At 37.1% G+C, this 24,669-nt stretch overlaps 1 long non-coding RNA gene across 1 annotated transcript in view; it reads right to left on the minus strand.

The window, feature by feature from the left end:
- The window catches only part of LOC103350594 (uncharacterized), a 663,701-nt gene that overhangs the window by 37,505 nt on the left and 601,527 nt on the right, over positions 1-24,669 (minus strand). The window lies entirely within an intron of this gene.

Genomic DNA, 24,669 nt, shown 5'->3' on the forward strand with positions numbered 1-24,669 from the left:
GGACTGGGCATTGGGTGTAGAGGTTAAGACTGCTTGGAACACTGCACCCCATATGCAAGTGCACAAGTTCGAGTCCTGACTCTACTTTTGACTCTGGCTTATTCTGAATGCACACCCTGGAATCGAGTACATGGTGGCTCAAGTGCTGGAGTCCCTGCAACCCATGTGGGAGAACTGCAGTGATTTCTGGACTTCTGGCTTTGTCACGGCCAAGTGCCCGCTGTGAACAGAATTTCTGGTGTGCCTACAATGTGTGTAAATACTTCCTGAGTGTCATCTGCTTCAGTAAGACTCACCCAGGGAATTACCCCTACTTCAAAGTAAACTTATGAGGACTTTACATTTGGAAAATCTCTTTACAACAGCACCTAGATTGGTGTTTGATTAAATAGCTGAGAGAAAGTATGCATACTAAGAGGCAAGAATCTTAGGAATCATCTTAGAATTTTGTCTACCATATCAATCGTATGGATACATTTCAGAAATATCGTGTTGAGTGAAATGAGCCAACATTAACAAAGACACACCATGTAAATTCATTTATTTGAATCTTTAGGAAAAAAAATATGATCTATGCCAATGAAAAGCAATTTGATAGTCTTCTGGATCCAGGGATGGGCATTACTGGAAAGGAGTTCAGGAACTATTATGGGGTGAGGGAAATATGACATATCCTGATAGTGATGCTGGTTTCACAGCCCTATAAATTTCTCAGTTTCCATCAAATTATAACTTAAAATGTATGCATTGTATTCTATAGAAAATTTTCACAGAATATTTTAAGAATAGAGTAAGCTAGTCATGTGAATTTTCTCTCATTGCCATCTTGAACATGTGAATGAAGGTAGGGCTTCTAATCTTTCAAATTTCATCTCACCAAGAAACCTAGCTACATAGGAATCTAGCAAATTCAATTCTAATTTCAGGTTCCATGCTTCATAATGAAGAACTACACTAGAAAGAAGATGGTTAAGATGTAGATCAAAGCCAGGTCCTTAAGTTCAAGGTATAGATATTTCTTCTCATTCTTTAAGTATATTTAATGAGGCAGAAGTAATTAATCAAGCATACACAAAGATATATGCACATGCATACAAATACATACACATATACACAGTCCCCTAGACACACACACACAGCCCCCTAAACACTATGCTCAGACAGTGAACTGAAACTCATAGGCTGAAACATAATCCATATTAGCTACATATGAAAGCAGTTCTAAATCTCTCCTTTTTGTTCCATACTTAAGAGACAGGAGGCCTGGTTTCTAGTCCTATAAATTCACTAACCAGAGATGTGGTAAATAGCACTGCACAGGTCATATTTTCCTGTTTTAAATTTTACTCCAGTGGCAGTCATTGTGGCACAGAGATTTAAGTCTCCAACTGGAGTCCTTACATCCCACATCAGAATGCCTGGAACTGAGCAGCCCACCTCTACTTCTAATCCATTTTCCTACTAATGTTCCCAGGAGGCAGCAGGTTATGGTCCAGGTGTTTGGATTCCTGCCACCCAAGTGGGAGACCCACATAGACTATGTTCAGGGATTCTGGTTTCTGTCTGGCCCAGTGCAGGATGCTGTGGGCATTTGGGGAATGAACCACTTAGCAGGTGGAAGAAATCTCTTTCTCTCTCTCTCACTTTGAATTTTATTTTTAAGCTTTTTATTCCAGAATACTTTTAAATTTACAAAAAGAATTTTGAAGTAGTATAAAGAGTCTCCATATACCCCATACTCAGGTTTATCTCTCAACACATATTAGTGTGATATATTTGTCATAATATATAAACCACATACAGTTTTACCTATGATTAAAATGTCATATTATAAATGAGTAAATAAATAAATAAAGCTTTTAAAAATGAAATGAAATAAAATTGTTTTCCAGTTTTGACAGGGATGGAACTGATTCTGGGTTCATATTATTCTTGATGGGAAAAGTTGCAAAATACAAAAGTTCTGCTGAAATTTTTTAAAATACTGGCTGATGTTGTGGTGTAGCAGGTTGAACTGAACTGCAGCCTGTGATGCCAGCATCAAATATGGACGCTGGTTTCTGTCTCCGCTGCTCTGCTTCTGATCCAATTCCCTGCTAATGGACCAGGAAACGCAGCAGAGGATGGCCCAAGTGCTTGGGCCCCTGCCACCCATGTGGGAGACTTGGAAGAAGCTCCCAGTTCCTGGGTTCAACCTGGCCTAGCCCTGGCCATTGTGGCTGTTTGGAGAGTGAACAAGTAGATGGGAGATCTGCCTCTCTCTCTCTCTCTCTTTCTCTCTCTCCTCTGTTTGTAACTCTGCATTTCAAATCAATAAGTAAATTTTTAAAAAAATGTAAAATAACAAACAGTTCCCATTCAGTTTTGAGTCATCTAGAATAGACTTGTGGGGCAGGGATTCCCTTTGTCATTCTCTACTTGAATAATAAGGGTGGGGTGGAAAGGGTATGAATCAATTATAGTCAAGGCCAAGTAATCCTCTGGGATTAAAAGAGGGCTGTTTTCTCTTTCAGTCATAGCATGTGTGTTTAATTTAAAAATGAAATAAAATACAGAAATTAATGAAAAATGTTGTTCATCTGGGAAGGATTTTCCAATGAAGAGCTGCAGGAGCACACCAACTTGAGAACCACTGACACAATAAATTATACAAACAGGACAAAGAGCAAGATTTAACCAAATTGTAAAAGTTCATTGATCATGCTTCCACAATACATATCACACCCATAGAGAAATAAAATTTAATTAAAGAAATATTACGTGAAGGATGTTGCATCTTTGATTTTTGCCAAACCTAGTCATATAAATCCTAATTGCATTTATCAACTGATTTCCAAAAAAATTACATCTCTATTTACAAGACAACTTTTCAGATATTTTCAATATTAGGCTTTAGGGAAAACTAACAGAGAAACAAGATTATCAGATATTTTATGTCCCTCTGGGAAATTCCTCTGCACCAGGGCCTGAAATAGAGCTGTTTCAGTAGAGTGGGTTTAGCCATGCATGAGTTTGAGTTTGATTTCAACAGACTTCCCATTTGCTGGAAGGGCAGAAGTATCAGGATTTTATTGAGTTTTCAGAAAATCCACAAATATTGAGTTAAATAAGTAAGAGGTTTATTTGTCTCATACAACAAGTCTAAGGATAGAAAGCTCAGGATTAGTACCATGGCTCAGTGTCATTAAGGCTCACATTTGTTCTGCATTCCTATGGAAACCAGCTGCAAAATATGGCTTTAATTCTCATGATTGCAAGATGATTGCCTCTCCAGACATCCATCTAGGTGAAAGACAAAGATACTAAAGGAATTCATTGTCTGAGTGAATGTATCTCTATAAACTTTCCAGAAAGACCCAAACGGAGGTTTCTAATATTTTTTTTATTGCCAGAATTGAGTCAAATAACTGCCACTGTTTGCATGAGAGGTTACCAATGCAAGATGTTTAGTTGAATACATTTCTACTTAATTGACGTGGCTCTTAAGAAAGAAAGAACTATATAATGAATATACATCTGGTAGTACTTGTCATTGCTATTTATTATCACAGAGAAGTTCTTTTTTTTAAAGATTTATTTATTGATTTGAAAGTCAGAGTTACACAAAGAGAGAAAGAGAGGCAGAGAGAGAGAGAGAGAGAGAGAGAGAGAGAGAGGTCTTCCAACCTCTGGTTCACTCCCCAGTTGGCGGCAACGGCCGGAGCTGCATCAATCCAAAACCAAGAGCCAGGAGCTTCCTTCGAGTCTTTCCACATGGGTGCAGGGGCCCAAGGACTTGGGCCATCTTCCACTGTTTTTCCAGGCCATAGCAGAGAGTTGTATTGGAAGTAGAGCAGCCAGGACTTGAACTGGTACCCATATGGGATGCCGACACTGCAGGCAGTGGCTTTACCCACTATGCCACAGTGCCCCTAGAAGTTCTATTTTAACATATCCTTTTCCCTTCTACCTTTCAAATGACACACACACTTGGACCACTTCATTTTGCTCACTACATGCAGCATCTATGAATATCTTCAATGGATCCATTCCCTAAAATGAGAACATATTTTGAGAATTATAGAACACAAGTGTTACTTTCCTCAATTTTTATGTTTCTTTTTGAATTTTTGTAAAGGTTTATTTTATTTATTTGAAAGGTAGAGTTAGAGAGAGAGAGAGAGATGCTCATTTGCAGGGAACTGGAATAGAATTAGGGCATCCAGGTCTCAAACTGATACTCTGATATAGGATATCATTGTTGCAAATGGCAGTTGAACTCTCTCTGTGCCACAGTGTCAGCCCCAATTTCTATGTGTCTAAATCAAGTAGTCAGAATTTCTCAGATATATATGTATATATATACACATATATACAATTATATATATATATATACATATGTAATTGTTTAGTCAGACTTGAAATAGAATGACTCACTGGGAATCCTTGACTTGTAACTTTTTTCCAGTGTTAATCAAAAGTTAATATTTATTTCAATTGAATGCAATTGAGACAATAAACATTTATCGAGCATCAACGATGTGCTTATGATAAATTACTTAAAACAGTAAGACTGTCTCCCTTCAGAGAACCCAGAGATTAACACAGTAGAACAAAACTTGCTTCTACTAGGAGACGGGTGCAGGAAAGATTTCTCCAAAGACTAAATTTATGTGCAAGTTGTATGAGTCAAAGTCAAAAAGAGTTGTCATGATTAATGATTTTCAGGCTAATGCATTCCACAATCTAAATAAAATTAATGAAATTTGATTCATTTGAAAGTAAAATAATGTATAATAGCTATGTATCAACTAGCAACAAGGATATGTTCTGAAAAATGCATTAAGTGATTTTGTCATTGTGTGCACATTATAGAACATATTACACAAACCTGAAAGGTAAAAGCTACTACATACCCATACCATACGGTATATCCTGTCATGCATGTGTGCTGTCATTGAGCAAATGTCTATGGTGCCTGAGTGCATAACATAATAAATTAAAAAGTGACAATGAGAAATGTACCCTCGATGCATAAGAATATCTCACAACATATTTGTCTTAATTTTTATGAAATGCTTAGAGGACTGCTTCATTTCACTCAAAAAGCTTTCTGTTATCTTCACAGTTTGTTATAAGATTCATAAATATAGAACATCTTACAATATGCTTGTGCAGACTGAAAAACAACAGCAAAGAATCTAATAATCCAAGAAATTGCTATTCTTAAAATATGCAAGGCATTTTCATGCTGATCTTGAGAAATACTTAAACTCCTATTTATTTACTAAATATTTGTAAAAATTATTGAATTTTTAAAAAATACAGTAGTGGTCTAACCTGCAAGTGTGTTGCAGCCTTGTAGTCAAACTTCTTGCTGATTTGAAGGCATATGCACCCATTTCAGATTTCGGGGGCGGTATTTCCTGGCAGTCCTTGGTGACTGTGCATCAGAACGTGCTTCCTCTTCTCTTGGTGATTTACTATTTTAATCACCCATCTTTCAACTCAAGACTCAAAATTCAATCCTGTTCTGCTTAGCAAAATATTTAACATTTAGAAAGACGAAAAAGTGCTCCAAAATATCCTACTTCTTTGATTCTCTCTGCACTGTTCTAAGATTCAAAGAGCCATTTAATGTGAGTATCGTGAAGCTAAGATAGTCACCTCCAGTTACACACTTATTAAGTGATAAAGTCACGTTTTCAACTCTGGTTTCCCTCTGTAACCCCAGTACTCTTCCTACTACTTCCCACAAACTCCCACTAGGTCAATTGAGAGTGTACTTTATGCTACATAATTACAGTCAATTTTCAATCGCTAATACAAGCATTTGCTCTGTTATCTCACCTGAAAAGTTCTAGTTTTCCTAAATTTTTTAAGTGTCTTTCAGTTCAAATAATCTTTCACTATATATACTTGAGCTTGCCAAGTCTCTTTCCCGACCCATTTTCCTCAAACATTACTAATATTTTACAATTAATATGCATTTAATAATCTTAACAAATTTTTATTAAGCACTAATTTGCATTCCCAATATTCTGAGAACAAGGCAAACACAATAAATTTCACTTTATGCCTTCTAGAAAATTACAGTTTATTTCACCAAATTAAGTGTTGTAATGGCAAGGACTCTAGTAACCATTATTCCTTAATGCCTAGAACAATGCCTGACAATGTTTTCTCAACAAGCAAATACAGACATATCCATAATTTATAAGTGATTTTTCAAGACTAGAGTACAGGATACCCAAGAACAAATGTAGTCAATATTATGTAGAGTATAAATGGGAAAACCAGTAAAATTCTAAGCCTAGACATTTAAAATATGAAAACAGAGATCAGTACCATTCCTGGGACAGTAATAAATCCTGGAAGGCATTCGAAGCCATAGTAAAGTTATACCTCTTCTGAACTGCTGTATATCAATGATCTTAACATAAACTGAAAATTTATATAATTACAAAGACTTCCACAGATAATAATATATGTTTATAGATATGAAAGTAATGACATCTCAGACTGATCCATTTAAAGACATGAAGGTGACATCCAAGTTAGTGTAAATAGAAGAGATGGAATAGAGTTAGTCTTTAAAAAAGGAAAAGAAAATCTTGTATCAAAGGAAAAGAACAGATTAGAAAAACTGATGCTATTATCTTCCCTAAAGTCAGTGCAAATTTCTGGGCTTAGGTAAGCTATGCTAAATCACTGCATACCAGTTAGCATTGTACTAGAGTAAATAACTGCAAGTTTCTAAGAACTTTCCTTGTTTTCATTTCCCAGTATGGGGTTAATTCTCAACCAGTTCTCTTTGTCATTAGAATATCAGCCTCCATGTGTGTTTTTAGAGATAGATTATTAGTTGAAACAAAGTTTGCCTGTTTATAACAAGTGGACATCTTTCTCAGGATGTTGCTTCAACAGCTGTAGCCTTAAAGTTTACTGAGCACTTTCTTTGTGTCAATCAGACAAAGAAACTAAGAGACAGGATTTGCCCAAGCCTCCAAAACCAGTAGGTGGGTCAAGATCCCAGCTCAGGGAAACTGGCTCCAGAGCTTGTGATTTAAACCACTAAACAGCATTTATATCTGTCTAGATCTAGTACTTGTGATGCAAATATACACAGAGTTCAGTTTATGCAAATACATTTTGCTTTCCTAATGGAATTTCCATGGCATCAATTTAAATTAAGAATGATGTACACTTGCCATACATAAAAACTGTTTTATATCTCATAGTATCAACAATTGCTGAATACCTAGGAAATCAGTAAGACGCTAAATGTTAACAGGGGAAACAGATATGTCATGTGCAGCAAAATGATGTTTCATTCAACAACAGATCTCACATACAATAGTTGTCCCATAAAATTATAATATAACTTAGGTATATAGTAGATTATACCAACTAGGTATTTGTAGGTATACTCAGTGATGTTTAGCCAACAATAAAACTGCCCAAAGACACATTTATCAGATGTATCTCTGTCATTAAGCCATACATGAATGTATATATATATATATATATATAATAATTTCAGAATTCCACTCAGAAGGAGATATGATGGCATGTGATTATTGAAAATAAAATTTATTTGATTCCTCATTTTCCAGAAAATGTCAGATAAGTGAGAATCTGACAATAGTCATCCACAGAAAGTGAGTATCAAGGGTTAAACTGAAAACATAGAATGGGTCTCCTATGGATATAAAAACTCTAGTGAAACAGAAATTTTAGAATCATAGGGAAAATATATTTAAATACTAAGATAGAAGGTTTTGAGATATCTCTCAATCAACATGTTTCCCAAATCTCTCAAAATGGCCCAAAAACTTTATCACAGAAGAAATTCATTTTGTTAAAATATAGATCTTCCTCAGGTTGTCTGATTCAAGGTGTCTGAAATTGAGCCCAATAACATGACATATTAACAGTTTCCTAAGTGACAGTAATGTTGTTTGTTTGTGATCACATTTTGGAAATGATTGCTCCACAGTACTTGTACTCAATGTATATGCAATTATCAAAATAAATATTTGCTAAAGTATTCACATTGTCAATAGTATGCTTTTATAATTAAAGAAATAAAGAATATTCCAGAGAGAAAAGTTAAATTCACCCAAGAAATTGCAGTAATATAGTTTACCAAAATTCATATTAAGTCCAGAAATAGTATGTAACCTATCTGTTGAGGGATGCTCAACCAAAAAAATAAAAGAGAACTAATTAGACCAGATTCTCTGGCCACCTTGGCCACTCTTATGTAACACTGTCATCAATAAAACATGGAGAATGAACATACTAACTGCATTATGGAAAAATCTACATTATTATAATATATAAAGATTTGGACCTTATGCTATATACAATGATGTGTTTCAGAGATTTCTTAAGCTTTAACATGTACTATTAACATGAACTATTAGCTCTTAGTTTTGTTGTTTCGTAGCTTTATATATATATATATGCATGATATGTAAGTGATTTTTCAAGACTAGAGTACAGGATACCAAAGAACAAATGTAGTCAATATTATGCAGAGTATAAATGGGAAAACCAGTAAAATTCTAATATATATATATATATGTGTGTGTATATATATAATATATATAATATATATGTATATATATGTGTGTATATATATATATAGATAGATAGTCAGGACTCTTTTGGTTGAAAATGATACTCAATTTAGACCAACTGAATTGAAATGAGAAGTATACTATTGCATGTACTAGGAGTAATTTGGAAAACATATTCATGGCTTTATTTACATGCTCAAAAATGTTTTCAATGAGAAGAACAAGATGCTGGCTCATTAAGACACCCATTTCAACATCTATTCATGTACCAAGATAGCTTTACAAGAGCTGGAGAAGTCAGATGAAAGAACACAGTGCCTAATTTTACTATAGTAATTAGAAAAAAAATACATTGAAGAAGGCATGAGAGAAATTGTAGCCCAAATCAACAATCTCCAAGCTCCAAGCAGTACAGTGGTTACTTCCCACTTTGGAGAGACATAGAGACTTAAATCCAGGCCTTGAAACCTAGTACCAGGACCACCACAGTAAATCCCCAGGCTGGGCAGAGGCTTAGAGGCATCACATCCAAGCCAGCACCTATGCTCAGTGCTTCTGGAAGCACATTAGTCAGATGGCCAAAGGACTCCTTTCACCACTCCTCTACCAACCTAAGGCAGTACAGTGCAGAAGCAGTCTCCATCTACTTGAGTGGGGTAGGAAGGTGGGCAAAGGCCTAGAAACAGCAATGCACAGAGCTTACAATAAGAAAAGAAATTGAGACCATAGAATCTACTGTTCTGTCTCTTGAGATTAACCCTGAACCAAGTAGGAACTTTGTTCAGTGGGGAAAGGGTAAGCAAGATGCCCCTAAAAGTCCTCATTCATGCCACTGATACCTCAAATATTCACTGCTGGAGAATTCTGCAGCCTAGATGGGCAGAGTGGTCAGTTTGGAAAGCTGCCAGATAACCACACTGCTGGTTTGCTGTGGAGACAGAACATAACCAATATCTGAATTGTCCTAGAGACAGTATTCAGCCAAAATATCTCAGGTTCTTGTGGCATGGAAGCATTGTGAGACACTGTCCATCTGTAATCCTGCCCACTCTCCTGCTAACCTGGAAATGTTCAAGAGGCTCCTACAATGCATCGTTGGTTCCAGGAAGCAGAGAAGAAACACTGCCCAGGTTCCTGCTGGCCTAGAAATGCCCAGGTGTCCCCAATCAGATATGTGCAGATATCTCAGATAACTGGGAAGTTACCAACCAGTCCTGATTGAGTAGCTGAACACATAAAAGCCCAGGAATGCAAATGAGTGACTCCGCCCATGTCCTCACAACCCTGAGAAGAAAAACCACCTTTCCTGGATGACTGTGCCTGTCAAAGGTCACTGGGAAGCAACCAGGCAGTCCTACCCACCTTTTGGAGGCCCCAAAAAGCTTGAATAGCCAATTGTCAGAAACCTGGCCACTGAGACACTTAGAAGAAAGTGCATGATCCTGCACATTCATCCTCTCCCTGGAAACATCAGGGAAGACCTCTCTAAGTTGACCCTGGTGGCCATGTAAAGTTAGCTTCCCACGCAGCCCTCAGACATAGACGCCCCACCTCAAACACTGGTATGGCTCAGGTTCAATGGGGCTCTCAAATACCTGCAGACAACCCACTCCACTTCTGGGCACACTCTGCCACAGCCATCTGGATCTTCCAGGGTGGCCCTATCCTCACACAACCCAAAGAGAATGATAGGCACCCCATACTCACAGCTATGTATAACATTACCTCAGCTGATGGGAAATCTTCCCCAGTTAAGGGAGATGCATCTCAACCAGTAGTAGAAATCACAAAATCCCTGCAACCTATGTCCCTGAGATGCCATTAAACATCACTAATATTGATTACAGCTGAAGATGCCACACACACAATACACTGAAGTGCCCACCTGGAATCAGAACTAACCCAGCATATACAACCAACATCTTAGGACGTATTGTCAGTAGAAACTCTTTTACTATAAAGGTCACCCTATAAAATTGGTAGGAGCAACTGACCCACCAGATCCCAGAAAATCAAAGTAGGGACACAAGAAGCATGAAACAATGTAACATTATAACTTCAAAGAAACAAAATAGTTCTTTAGCAACAAACCACAAAGAGAGGAGCGTCAACAAACCTGATAAAACAAATGAAGTATTTCAAGGAAAACTGTAAGAGAATGCAGACAGAATTTAACCAAATTAGGAAGACAATTCACATGAATGAGAAATTCAACAAACAGAGAAAATAAAAAGAAGCAAGAAGAAGAAAAAAAATATGAGACAAGTCTTTTCAAAGTACTGTCAGGAAAGAAAAAAAAAACTTTAAAAGAATGAAGACTTATAGGACATCATTAAAGAAGTAAACATTTCCATTATGACTTAATAGAAAAGAAAGGAGAAAATCTATTCAATGAAATAATTGCTGAAAACTTTCCAAATCTTGGCAAAGATACAGCTATTTAAGTCCAGAAGCCCAAAGGACCCTTAATAGATTTAACCACAAAAGACTCTTGGCATACCAAAGTCAGACAGTCTAACTTATAAGACAGAGAGGGAATTCTAAAAATGACAACATAAAAGTGTCAAGATACTTATTAAAAAATCACCATTAGACTAAAAACATATGTCTTCGTAAAAATCTTAGAAGCCAGGGGAAAATGGGATAAAATATTGAATATGCTGAAAGAAAAAAAAATCCAAATAAGAACACCAAACCTAGGGAAGCCATCCTTCAGAAATGAAGGAAAATTAAAGACTGTTCATGATTAGCAAAAACTAAAGGAATTCATCATCGGTAGAACAGTCCTACAAGAAATGCTTAAGGAAGTTCTACATAAGAATTGAAATGGGTGCTTCTTTCACTTAGTAACATGCATGGGAATTTCTTCCATATCTTGTCAAAGTTTGATAGCTCATTTCTTTTTAGTACTCAGTAGTACTCCACTGCAATGTGGCACAGTTTATTTTTCCATTCACATGCTGGGGGGCATCTTAGTTGATTGCAAGTTTTGGTAATTATGAGCAAAGCTGTTCTAAATGTACAGATATATGCAGGTTATCTGGACCTTAGTTTTTAGCTCCTTTGGACAATCACACCAAGAGGTGTGATTATGGAATTGTATATTTTAAAGTGTGTCGAATTTTCTAAAGTGACTTTACTATTTTGCATTTTCACTAGCAATAAATGACAGTTTCAATGTTCTCCAGCAAAAAAGAATTGAAAGGGGGCGGGCAATGTGGCATAGCAGGTAAAACCACAGCCTGCAGCACCAGTATCCTATATTGTTGCCAGTTTGAGTCCCAGCTGCTCCACTTCCCATCCAGCTCCTGCTGATGCACCTAGGAAAGCAGTGAAAGATGGTCCAAATACTTGGGACCCTGAACCCACATGGGAGACCTGGAAGAAGCTTCTGGCTCCTGGCTTCAGATGGCCTAGTTCTGGCCATTGTGGCCATTTGTGGAGTGAGTTAGTGGATAGAAGATCTCTCTTCCCCCCTCTCTCTCTAACTCTGCCTTTCAAATAAATAATTTTAAAAATAAGAAGTGAAAGGAAGTTAACTAACATTAAAAAAAGGTGGAAGGGTAGGGTGGGAAGTATCATTATGCTCTTAAAACTATATATATATGAAATATGAAAAAATGCTATTGCAAAAATTATTAAAATTTAGAAAAAAGAAAATACAGAAAAACACAAAACTAAACAGACCAGGGACATAAGAGAGAAAAAAATCAAATCATATCAACACAGAAACTTCAAAACTCAAAGATAAACAAGAGGAAGAAAGCATCAAATGACATAGAGAACAACCAGAAAAAAATAACAGGATGATATGAAATGTTTTTACTTATCGATATAACTTTAGACATTGGCCTTTTGGAGCAATAGATTAAACTTTCCCCTGCTATGTTGGCATCCCACATCTGAGCTCAAATTTCAGCGCTGGCTGCTTTACTTCCAATCCAGCTCCCTGAGAATGTACCTAGGAAAGCAGAGGAAGATGTCCCAAGTAATTGGGCCCCTGACCTTCCATATGGAAGCCCTGGGTACAGTTCCAGGATAGAAGACACCTCTCTCTCTCTCTCTCTCTCTCCCCTCTCATTCTCTAACTCTGCATTTTAAATAAATGCAATTTTAAAAATAATAACCTTAAATGTAAATGTACTATATTATCTATATCCTATTCTATTCTATTCTCTGATTATATATAATATTATTATATTCTCTGGCTGAGTGTATAAAAATAAGACCAAATAATATGCTCATTTAACAGTAAAGATGCATATAGACTGAAAGAAAAGGGATGGAAAAAATATGGTCATGCAAGCAGAAACCAAAAGCAGACAGGAGTAGTTATATCAGAGAATATTGACTGTAAGTCAAAAACTGTAAAGCACACATAGAATGTCACTAATATAATGAGAGAGAGAGAGAGAGAAAGAGAGAGAGAGAGAGAACCTCCCAATCCACGAGTTCACTTCTGAAATGTTAAATGCCTGCAAGAGCTGAAGCTGGACCATCTCCAAAGCAGAAGCTGAGAACTCAATCTATTTCTCCCTCATGGGTAGCAGGTACTTAACTCTTTGAGCCACCACTTGCTGCCTCCTGGAGTGTGCATTAGCAGGAAGCTGGAATTAAGAGCTGAGCTGGGACTTAAAGACAGCACCTAACTCTGGGAGGCAGGCATCCCTAGCAGCTTCTTAACCTTCTTAACCCCTGAGCCACACTCCGGCCCATTCCATTATCTTCTGAAGTATGCTCGTGTAAAGCAAGCATTATTACATCTGAAAGGAGAGACAAACTCTAACACAATAATACTTGTGGACCTCAGCATCCTACTTTCATCAATGAACAGATCCTTCATACAAAAAATATTGATTAAGAAACTACTCTATAGACTAAATGCACTTGTCAGACACTTAGAGAATATTTCATCAAACAACTGTAGATTACACATTCTTCTCATCAGCACATGGAACATGCTCCAGGATAGACCATATGTTATGCTGCAAAATAAGTCTCAGCAAGTTTAAAAATTCCGAAATCATACCATGTCTCTTCTCTTACCACAAGAGAATAAAACTAGAAGTCAACACCAAAAGGAACCTTAAAAACTGTATAAATACATGGACACAAAACAACACTCTCTTGAGCAACCAATGAGTCAATAAATAAATCCAAAGGAAAACTTAAAATTTCTTAAAGCATAATGAAAATGAAAGCACCACATATCCAAACCATAGAGATACAGCAGAAGAAATACGGAGAGAGTTTCTAACATGAAACATACATCATGCCTACCTGAAACATAAAAATTTAAAAATAAACAAATCTAGTGAATCAATATAGGAACAAGAAAAGCAAGAATGTTCCAAACCAAAATTAGTAGAAGGAAAGAAATAACAAAGATGAAAGCAAAAATGAACGAAATACAGATTAAGAAAAGATCAGTGAAACAAAGAATCAGGTTTTTTTGAAAAAAAAAATGACAAACTTTTAGCCAAATTAACCAAGAGAAAAGACATGAAAATGGAAACATTACTACTGATTTTACAGAAATACAAAGGGTCAGGAGAGACAGTTACGAACAACTATGTACCAGCAAATTGGAAAACTGAGAAAACAAGTGAATCATGGAATCTTGATGACATCAGAAACCTGAACTAACCAAAAACAAGAAGATTGAAATACTAATAAAAATACCTCCCAACAAAGAAAAATATAGCACTGAGTGGCCTGACTACTAATTCCATCAAACTTTTAAAAAAGAACTATTGCCAATTCTTTTCAAAGTATTGAAAAGATCAGAAACCTTCCAAACTCACTTTTTTTTTTTTTTTTTTTTTTAGCCAGGCAGTTAGGGAGAGAGAGAGACAGAGAGAAAGGTCTTCCTTCTGTAGGTTCAGTCCCCAAATGGCTGCTACTGCCGGCGCGCTGTGCTGATCCGAAGCCAGGAGCCAGATGCTTCCTCCTGGTCTCCCATGCACGTGCAGGGCCCAAGGACTTGGGCCATCCTCTGCTGCACTCCCGGGCCACAGCAGAGAGCTGGACTGGAAGAGGAGCAACCAGGGCAGAATCCGGTGCCCTGCCGGGACTAGAACCCCCGGAGTACCAGTGCTGCAGGCAGAGGATTAGCCTAGTGAGCCGCAGTGCCGGTCCCAAACTCATTCTATAAGGCCAGTATTACCCTCATCAAACCTGAAAGCCACAACCTCCCCTCCCCACCACACACACACACACACACACACACGCAGCGAGAAAGAGAGAACTGGATAACAATATCCCTGATGAACATAGATGCAAAAATTCTCCCCCAAAAGCCAGAAAATTGAATCCAACAGTACAGCAACATCGTGATCACATGGGATTTGTTAGAAAGAGGCAAGAGGATCACTCAGCACACACCAATTGATAGATGCTCATATATCCTATTGGCAAAATGAAAGATAAAATCCATAGGATCATCTAAATAGACTCAGAAAAAAATTCAATAAAACTCAAACCTCATTTCCTGTTTAAAAATCTTCAACAAAGTACATGTAGAAAGAATTAACTTCAATATAGTAAGGGCTATATTGATATGAAAAATCCATGACCTACATTAGACTGACTGGGGAAAACTGAAATCATTTCATCTAAGATCAGGGAGAAGAAAAGCATGTTCAATTTCATTATTGTTGTTCAGTAGAGTGTTGAAAGTCTTAGCCAAAGCAATCTGACAGGACTATTTTAAAAAGGACATCAAAGTAAGAAAAAGGGAGTTGAAATTATCCCTGTCTGCATGACTGTATATATAGAAAATCTAAGTAATCCACCTAAAAATTGTTAGAACAAATGTCACAGGATATAAGATAAATGTGCAAAAACCATTAACTTTTTATAACACAATAACAAAACTGCTAAAAAGGAATTTAAAAGTGTTCTAATTGACACTAGTACTAAAAGATACCTATGCATAAATTTAGCCAAGGAAGTGAATGCTATCATGAAAATTATAAAACACTGTTGTAATAACTTGAAGTGAGCACAAAACAATGGAAAGATAGATCATGATCATGGATTGCAAGAGATATTTCTCAAAAAGGACATAAAAATGGCCAATAACAATTTGAATAAAATCTCAACATCACTATTAGGAGTAGGAAAAACAAATCACAATGAAATATAATCTCACCCTAGTTACAATGGCTATCATCAAAAAGATAAATGTTGGTGATGCTGGTGAAGATGTGGAAAAAGGAGAACTCTCATGCATTCTTGGTGAGAATGCAAATTAATACAATCATGGAAAAAATGTATGGAGACCCCTCACAAAATTGGAAATAAACTATTATATGAAATAGCAGTCCCACTACTGGGTATATATCCAAAGGAAATGAAATCAATCCAAAAAACTGCAACTCATGTTTATGGCACCACTATTCACAGTAGACAATCAACCCAGTTGTCTATTGTCAGATGAATAAAGTAAATGTGGTATATATACACATTGGAATAGTTTTCATGAAAGAAATTCTGACCCTTGTAGCAAAATGGATTGAACTAGAGGACACTAAGTCAAATAAATCAGTAACAGAAAGACATATACCATATGTTTTCATTTATATGTGGAAGCTAAAATTGAAATCGCAAGAAGGAGAGGACAGAAGAATGTGAGGGAAGGATACTTGGATAAGGAGACTAACTTCTAATATTCTATAGCACAGTAGGATGGTTAAGGTTGACAATAATTGATTGAATATTTGCAAATATCTAACAGAGAAAGTTTTAAATGTTCCCAAAACAAATAAATAATGTCTGAGGTGACATATGCCAGTTACCCAAATTTGATCAATATTCATTGTATACATATATTGAAATGCCACACTCTACCACATAAACATGTAGAATTACTATTTGTAAATTAAATACATACATGTATATTCCAAAACAAACAATATTGTTAAGAACTTTCCATTTTTCCCCATTGTTCCACTGACTGACTGTGCTTTCCCAGGCTCTACTCTATTTTAAAATCAGTCTTGAAGCAGTCCATGACATTGAGGACAAGCTACTCTTGCTAACCAGAACAAATCAGTTACTCTCCACCCCAGCCAGCATCTGGTTATTCCATCCACACCATGTGAGGGCAAAAGAGGGTGGTAGAAGATAGTTTCCACAATGAATGAAATAGATAGAATGCAGAATTGCAATTCATGCAATAAATATGTTTGTGTATTTAACACAGTGTACCTAACGCTGATATGACCATGAATCTCCTGTTGGGCACCTGAATGCTGCAGCTGCATGGGTTGCAGTGCAGGGTCTTGCTTGAGGTTTACTGGTGATAATAACCTCTTAGTGTTACACAACTAGAGGTTGAGTTGGTCAGAGCCCAAGACCCAACAGTGAACCAAGAGCATTTTCATCGAGAATCCCAGTTTTCCTCTCCTTTCCTGCTTATTCCAGTCTGCTCAGATGCCATTGTAAATTACCATGGACCACAAACAACAGGTTTATTTTTCATGGTTCTGGAGGCTAGTACAGATTCAGTGTCTGGTGAGTACACATGTCCTCATAGAAAGAGGTCTTCTTTTAGCTTCACATGTTGAAAGGAGTGAGGGGGCTATCTTGGGGGTCTTTTATGAGGACACTAAACTCATTCGTGACGGTTCTGCCTTGATCACCTCCCAAAGATCCCACCTGCTATTATCACTTTGGGGGGAGGGGGAATTCACTATTTGAATTTTGGGAGAACGTAAGCATTCAGAACATAACATCACAACATTGTACGAAATCATGTCATTTTGGTTTTTATATGCCTGGGGATAAAAATTTGGAAAAGGTAAGAAATGCCTTATAGAAGTGGTGTCTACACGCTGAAGAGGTACACAGGAGACAAGTAAAGCAGATAGAGAGGGTTGAGCTGGGCACAAGTCTTCCCTAGTGCCCTTATCCTTACTTGGTCCTAAGGGCTTGAGATTTGCTTCCTTTTATTTTGCGTATGATCTTAGCTCAAGATCAGGGTTCAGGGGCTACCAAACATTTGCAGAATACCACCTTTGAAACAGGTGGAACTCAAGACTCTTCCATTATGGCCGGTGCTGCGGCTCACTAGGCTATTCCTCCACCTAGCGGTGCCGGCACACCGGGTTCTAGTCCCGGTAGGGGCGCCGGATTCTGTCCCGGTTGTCCCTCTTCCAGGACAGCTCTCTGCTGTGGCCAGGGAGTGCAGTGGAGGATGGCCCAAGTGCCTGGGCCCTGCACCCCATGGGAGACCAGCAGAAGCACCTGGCGCCTGCCTTAGGATCAGCGCGGTGCGCCGGCCGCAGCGCGCCAGCCGCGGCAGCCATTGGAGGGTGAACCAACGGCAAAGGAAGACCTTTCTCTCTCTCACTGTCCACTCTGCCTGTCAAAAAAAAAAAAAAAAAAAAAAATAGAGAGGGATGTGAAGAAATTGAAATCCTCCTGTATAAAAAAAAAAAGACTCTTCCATTACAATGATGCCAGCACAATTTGGAACTTAAAGATAATCTTTCTTTAAAAAATTCATGTTAAAGATCTTACAAATCCTACACCTTATGATCCTCTAGTATGGATGGTACAGAGAACATACTCTCTGAGACTGAAGTTTTGAAGTATTTATGATGCAATAGTTATTTTTTTAAGATCGATTTATTCATTGAAAGGCAAAGTTACAGAGAGGCAGAGGCAGAGAGAGAGAGAGAAAGAGAGAGAGAGATATTTCATCTGCTGGTTCATTCCCCAGATGGCTGCAATGACCAGAGCTCTGCCAGTCCAAATCCAGGATACAGGAGCTTGTGCACGTCTCCCACGTGGGTGCAGGGTCCCAAAGACTTGGACCATGATCCACTGCTTTCACAGGCCATAGCAGAGAACTGGATCAGAAGTGGAGCAGCCGGGACTCGAACCAGCGCCCATATGGGATGCCAGCACTGAAAGTCCTACTCCACAATGCAGGCCCCTTTAGTTAGTTTCAAGAATATGTACTTAACTAAAGTTCAGAAATCAGCTTGTCGCTTGCCTTTGGCTCACAAGAGCCCAAGCAGGGCACATCATGCACTGGTTTGAGATTATTCTGGCAATAATCCAGTAAGACAACATTGCATGCCAGGTTCATACTCAGTTATCTACAATTAAAACAATCTTTGAAGGGAAAGAAAGGATGAGGAAAATAAAATTCATTAAAAGATAATCAACACAACGTTTAGAATTATCACCTTTTAAGTACTTCACTACAGAATCACACAAAGAGGATTTTAAAAGCCAACTTGGAGAGTGAGACATACAGTTCTGAGTCTTCCACAGTTTCTGACAAGATTTCACACACTGTCAGATTCTTTTCTCTTGCCCAGCTTCCCTGCAGTGGGAGAGGGGACAGAGCCAATGCCCCAACCTCTGTGCACTTGGGGAGCCACTTTGACCCAATTCCAAAAGCCCAAAGGCTGTCCTTAATTAGCATTGTAATTTATATTGCACAATTATGCAAATTGGGTACATAAACAAAATTATCCTTTCAGTTTGGCTTTGCTATCCGAGAAATGCAAAGCCAGTTAAAGATAAGAAAAAAGAAAACTGAATACATTTGCTTTAATGTAATGCACCACTTCCTAAATTATCCATTCTTTTGTTTTACTCTTTCACACTGCATTGGGGTTCTTAATTTTTTTTCTTTTCCTGTATTTTGGTTTTTCTTTCTTTTATGCTATTTTTTTCTTTCTTTATCAAATATAGATTTGGTTCTTTTTCTTGAGAAATTTTCTACCTCATTAGTTCTCCTGTAGTAACTGATAACTCTTTGGGCCATTCCTTTGTTTTTTGGTATTGCTATTGCCCAACTGTCTATACTTTTCCTTTTTTTTTTTATTACTCTCAGATTTTCTCTTTATCCAGGCATTCAATTTTGCTGTTTTCTCAAGGACTCTGACTTGCTTTTGTAGCTGTGCCGTGCTCCTTGCCAGATACCTAGCAAATGCCCTCAGGATCTGATAACTTTTTTTTCCTAAGAAAGCTGAAAATAAGCATGGCAAATAATAGCCCTTGAAAAATAGGAAATTTTAAAATACGAAGCCCAATGTGCTGAAACTTGAAGCCAATGTCTAGAGGTAACAGACAGTGTTCAAGTAGGTATTAAGCCACAGGGAATCAATCAACAAATCAGCATAACAAAGATAATTTTCCAACATTGGGTCATATTCTAGTTGAGACAGCACCTTCAAATAGCCTTAAAATGATAAGGAAGAGCAGAAACTCTAAAATATTGAAAATGAGTGAAAAATAAAATATTCTAGATAAAGCTGGTTCTGTAAGAACAATGGCTACAGTGATTAACGATATGTGGAGACTAACTGTTAAGGGAATTTATAACAGAGGTACTTGAACAGAATGGTGAAGAGAACAGGATTGTACATTTCTTTATCTGCCCAGAACCATGGCTCCCACAGGGAAATGTTCCTCCTTATTTGACAGCCCTCTGGCTACAATAGCAGCAGTCAAATTAAAACATAACCCAAGGGGTACCCAACCCAACTTGGGCAAATCATAGCACACTCCCCCTGGCTATAGCTTTCTCCACTTTCAAAAACATTCAAATGCTTTGTAGATCCTTCCATACATTAGTTCTTGTCTGCCTTCTATCTCTAACTCATTTTCTATCTTCACTGGTTTGCTTTCTAGGCTCCAGCCACCCTGGCTGCCTAATATTCTCAACTCTTTGCTTTTGCATCTTTCATCTTCTCTGCCTGCAACAGTCTTCTTTGATGGCTGATTTCTTCCTATCCTTTAGTTCTCTATTCTGTTGTCCTTTCAGAGAAATATCCCCTTAAATCTCTTACTAGTGTTGACCACCACCTCTCCACTATATATTAGCTTATTTTATTTAGGATTATTTGAAGCTGGCATACATACACACACACACATATTTATACACACACACACACACACATATATATATATGCACACACATATACATACATATATGCCTTATATATGTGCTTGCCTTTGAGATATTTGGCATATATTTTAACTTATTTACATCCTGTAGAATGTAAGATCTTGTCTGATTCACTACTGTATTACCAACCCCCAGGACAGTGCCACACATACAGAGCATTAGTCTTAAAATAATCCTGATTTAAATTAATGAATTAATGATTTATACGAAATAGGCAATGACCTAAACCTGGTCAAAGTTTTACAGTCCCACAGTTTGTGGGTTTTGTAATCAAAATAATGTCAAGTTTATCTCTTTTTCTGGCACTACATGTTTGGATAAAAAGATACAAAGTTCATAGTAACTGTATCTTTGACCAGTGAACTGAAGTAAGCAAGCCAGTTATGGGTTAATGGTTGAGATGGCAACATGTAGGAGTGGTAGGAGGGGTGAAATGTTAGAAGCAGAGAGAGAAACTGAGTTTGGTCAGAGTTTATTCACCTTTTTTGGGGGGGTGGTGGTGAGAGAGAGAGAGAAAGAGACAAAGAGGGCTCTCATCTACTGGTTCACTCTGCAAATGTCCACAAAGGCTGCTGGGAGCCAGGAACTCAATCTAGATCTCCAATGTGGGCAGCACAAACTCATTTATTTGAGCTACCGCCTCCCACAATCTGCATTAGCAGAAAGTTGGCATCTGGAGCTGGCGTCAGCACTCTAATCCAGGTACTCTGGCGTTGCACACAACCTGTCTGAACTACAAAGCTGACTACCTGCCTCTGTTCACTATTGTCTTTTGTTTTAGTTTTTATTTCTTTTTGAAGTTCTCCAGGAATAACTAATCCTCAGGGGCCTGTGAATGATTTCTCCTTTTCCATAAACTAATGTGAATTGAATTTCAATTCCTTGCAATCAATATAAGTAACATAAAGAACATATAACAACATTATAACATTATGGTTAAAAAAATCAGAGACAAAATTAGGATTTGTGCTTCTCCAATTCATTATTTGATGCATGTATGGCACATTCTATGCTGTCATTTTATTTGAAAAATATTTTAAAATTTTTTATTATTAAAATGCATTTAAAGATAGTTTATTTATTTCCATCAATGAAGAGTTATGTTAATCCCATTTTAATAAGTCAATTTCTGCTTGTTGTCTAGGATAGGGTATTTGTGAATCAATGAAGTACTTGATGCTAAGACATTGAAGAAATGATGATATAGACTGATCTTCGAGTGTAGGTTGTCAAGCGCAGGTCTCCAAACTGTGATGAAGTGAGTAAATTCACAAGATGAGACCATACAGGACAAACAGCCAAAGTTTGCCTCTCCTACTGCCCTTGGTAATAACACCTGTTGCCTATTTTAGAATATGGGTTGTGACAACCAGAAAAAAAAGATATGTACACAAACATGCAAACTAAAGAGAAACTTAGACTAAATCAACTTTTCAGAATGATGCTTGAGATATCACTTTGCTGCTCCCCTGAAACAGGCCCGCATTTTATTGCCAGCCAGGTTCCTTGTAAGTCAGCGCCGCTCTCCTCACACCAACCAGCTGTAGCAGTCACATTTCCCCAACACAGCCAGACTGAAATTCAGGAAGCATGCCCAGGTTAAGTAAATGTAGCAGAGAGTAAAAGGCAACCCTCTAGCCAACATGTATTTCCTTAACACATGATATCAACAAAAAGAAAAAAAAATAAAAATTGAAAAGAGATACCTCATAAAAGCTTTATAAAATATATATAACTTCAAAACCCTACAATTTAATGATAAATATTTATTTTTAAAATGCTGACTTTTTAAACATGTTTCCTTACCTGGGCCAAAATTGTAATTTGGATTCCGCTTAGTGATGGAATAGGAGCTCTGGTGTGCTTGCAACTCCCAAAGATTTAAGAAGAGGTTATGACAAAGAAAAAATACGCAAGACTGAAAACAGTATTTTCTAACATGGTAAGTCAGGGTAGATTCATCAAGGGTTGAACAATTTGTCCCTCTGCCAAGTTTTGGATATAGGTTTCAGAGAAAGATCATATTATTGTACTATATTTTCTGTTAAATTTCAAGTTTGAATGTATATAGATCATTGTGATTCTTCTAGAAATAATCAGATAAAAAACATAATGTGGAAAAATTTCACTCAAATTTTTATAAAAGCGTAAACATGTAAGAAATATATTTAGGGAGCCAGTGCTGTGGTACAGTGGGTTAAAGCCCTGGCCTGCAGTGCTGGCATCCCGTATTGGTGCTGGTTCAAGTCCCAGCTGCTACACTTCTGATCCAGCTCTCTGCTATGGCCTGGGAAAGCAGTGGAAGATGGCCCAAGTCTTTGGTCCCCTGCACCCGCATGGGAGACCTGGCTCCTGGCTTCAGATCAGCGCAGCTCTGGCTGTTGTAGTCATTTGGGGAGTGAACCAGCAGATGAAAGACCTCTCTCTAGCTCTACCTCTCTCTGTGATTCAGTCTTTCAAATAAATAAAATAAATCTTAAAAAAATTTAAAAATTAGAAGTAAAAAAAGAAATATTTAGAACATATGTATAGCCCTATAAGAAAATTTGAATGCATGGAGAAATATAATGTTGTAACACAATAAAGTGATAATATTATGAATTTGTTATAAAAATGATCTACACGTTACTGAAATAAACTGAAGTATTGATGAATATTGGGTATTATTTTAACATTCTTTATAAATTATATTTTGTGGTATAACATCTAGAAATTTACAAACCTTCAGAATACTCTCTAAATTACTTTTACATTTTTCTGCTTGCTGAATTTGCTATCTCATTCATAATTTCTTCTCATTTTAGTCCTTGTACAAAACTAAAGATTTTTTCTTTAAAAAATCATTTACTTGTTAATTTTATAATTTATCTAATTCAATTAAATTTGTATTTCTTTTATCACTAAGTTTTTCCTTTGCTTTATTATAGTCAACTTATTGAAATAATGACTCGATGTGTTGAAGCCAGCACTGTGGTGTAGTGGGTAAAGCCGCCTGCAGAGCCAGCATCCCACATGGGCATTGGTTCTAGTCTTGGCTGCTCTACTTCCTATCCAGCTCTCTGTTATTGCCTGGGAAAGCAGTAGAAGATGGCCCAAGTGCTTGGGCCCCTGCACCCATGTCGGAGACCAGGAAGAAGTTTCTGGTTCCTTGCTATGTATTGGCACAGCTCCATCCATTGTGGCCAGTTGGGGAGTGAACCAGTGGATGGAAGACCTCTCTCTCTCTCTCTGCAACTCCTTCTCTCTCTGTGTAACTCTGACTTTTAAATAAATAAATAAATAAATCTTTAAAAAAATTCAATTGGCTAAAAAAGACGATGTGTTTATATTTCTTTTTAATATACAAATACTAAGGCCTATGAATTTGTCCCTGAGAACAGCTTCAGTAATACCTCAGTGTTCAAATGCAGTGCTCTAATGTTAGGCTCCTAAATAACCTATGCCTATGGTTTTAGATTGCCACTCGTCTCTTCTGTCATTAAGGAAAATCAGTTTGCTTATTAAATCTTTATTTTCTTTTGCTGTTTACTTTTAACTCTTTGTATTTTTATCAAAATTATTTTAGGGATATTAGAATGTGTCCATGCAAGTTATGTAATTTTTGCAATTTTTATTACATATTATTATTTTTTGTTCATGATGAATACTGGTCTATTTTGGTAAATAAACCCTGAATGCTTGAAAAATGTGTACTGTTTTCAGCGTAGAAATATTTATAAATATAAGTTATTGAAGTTTTCCTTTTATTTTCTTGATTTTAGTTATTTAGATGATGTGATTGGGTAGCAACACATCATGTTTATACTTCATATTTCCCTTTAAAACATCTAGATTATTCTTCATATTTCTGTCATTATCAAAGGCAACACTGAAGCAGCACAGTTGGTCCTTCCCAACCAAGATGAAAAGCTTGGTGAAGTTTTCCTTTTGTACTACCGCTACAACTATTCCCACTGTCCACATTCCCTTTCTAACTTTTGTCAGTATAATCTATAATTTGATACCCAGTTAATATTGAATTTTAAACACTGCTAAACATTTAATTTTTTCATTTGATGACGATTTTCATATCTGATTTCAGAAACACATTACCGATAGCAGCGTGAATTTATCTTTATGCTTGTTTACCGCTGCATTTCTGTCCCTTGCACAGTACCTAACGCCTCAGATGCT

This window comes from Oryctolagus cuniculus, chromosome 4, assembly GCF_964237555.1.
Source record: "Oryctolagus cuniculus chromosome 4, mOryCun1.1, whole genome shotgun sequence".
Classification (NCBI taxonomy): Eukaryota; Metazoa; Chordata; class Mammalia; order Lagomorpha; family Leporidae; genus Oryctolagus; species Oryctolagus cuniculus.